A 1,572-nucleotide genomic window follows, 5' to 3' on the forward strand; every position below is an offset into this window, starting at 1 on the left:
ACAAAAGATAAAAATCAGTCCTGAACCACAAGGCAACCAGAAAACAAATAACAAAATTACAGGAGTAAGTATTTACTTACTCCTATATATTATTCAATAGTAATGTTGAGTGGAAAAAAACTAAATTCTCATATAGACTGGCTGAATGGATTGAAGAAAACAAGATCTGTTGACCTGCTGCCTACAAGAAACACACTTCACCTATAAAGATACACATAGACTAAAAATAAATGAATGCAAAAAAAATTCCATTCCAATGGAAACTAAAAAAGAGCAGGAGTTGCCATACTTCATCAGACAAAATTGATTTCAAAAAAGTCTATAAGAAGAGGCAAAAAAGGCCGGGCGCTATGGCTCAAGCCTGTAATCCCAGCACTTTGGGAGGCCCAGACGGGCGGATCACGAGGTCAGGAGATCGAGACCATCCTGGCTAACACGGTGAAACCCCGTCTCTACTAAAAAACTACAAAAAACTAGCCGGGTGAGGTGGCGGCGCCTGTAGTCCCAGCTACCCGGGAGGCTGAGGCAGGAGAATGGCATAAACCCAGGAGGCGGAGCTTGCAGTGAGCTGAGATCCGGCCACAGCACTCCAGCCTGGGTGACAGAGCGAGACTCCGTCTCAAAAAAAAAAAAAAAAAGAAGAGGCAAAAAAGTTCAATATAATGTTAAAGGGGTCAATTAAGCAGGAGGATATAACAATTTTAAATATATATGCACCCAATACTGGAGCATGTAAATATATAAAGGAAATATTATTTGAGCCAAATAGAGAGATAGGCCCCAATAAAATAATAGCTGGAGATTTCAACACCTCACTTTCAGCATTAGATAGATCTTTCAGGCAGAAAGTCAATAACAACAACAACAAACATACTTAATCTGCACTATAGGCCAAATAGATCCAATAAATATTTATAGAACATTTCATCCAAGAGGTACAGAATACACATTCTTTTCCACAGCACATGGATTATTCTCAAGGATAGATCATATGTTAGGTCACAAAACAAGTCTTTAAATATTGAAAAACTTGAAGTAAATATCAAACATCTTCCCTGACCGCAATGGAATAAAACTGTACATTAATTACAGGAGGAATTTTGGAAACTATACAAATAAATGAAAATTAAACTGTATGCTCCTGAATGACCAGAGGTCCAATGCAAACCTTAAGAAAAAAAAAATTAAATGTCTTAAAATAAATGAAAGTGGAAATACATTGTACAAAAACTTATGTTATATGGCAAAAGCACTACTCAGAAAAAAGTTTGTATCTATCAGTGCCTACATCAAAAAGAGAGAAAGCTTCAAATCAACAATCTAATGATGCAACTTTAACATAAAAGCAAGAGCAAACCAAATGCAAAATTGTTGGAAAAAAAGAAATAATAAAGATCTGACCAAAAATAAATAAAATGCAAATGAAAATACACAAGATCAGTGAAACAAGTTGATTTTTTAAAAGTCAAAATTGACAGATTAACAAAAAAAAGATATAAATCAATAAAATCAGAAATTTAAAAAAGAGATGTTACTACTGATACTGCAGAAATTCAAAGGATCATTATTGGC

The sequence above is a fragment of the Colobus angolensis genome, unplaced genomic scaffold (assembly GCF_000951035.1).
Source record: "Colobus angolensis palliatus isolate OR3802 unplaced genomic scaffold, Cang.pa_1.0 Scaffold277, whole genome shotgun sequence".
NCBI lineage: Eukaryota > Metazoa > Chordata > Mammalia > Primates > Cercopithecidae > Colobus > Colobus angolensis.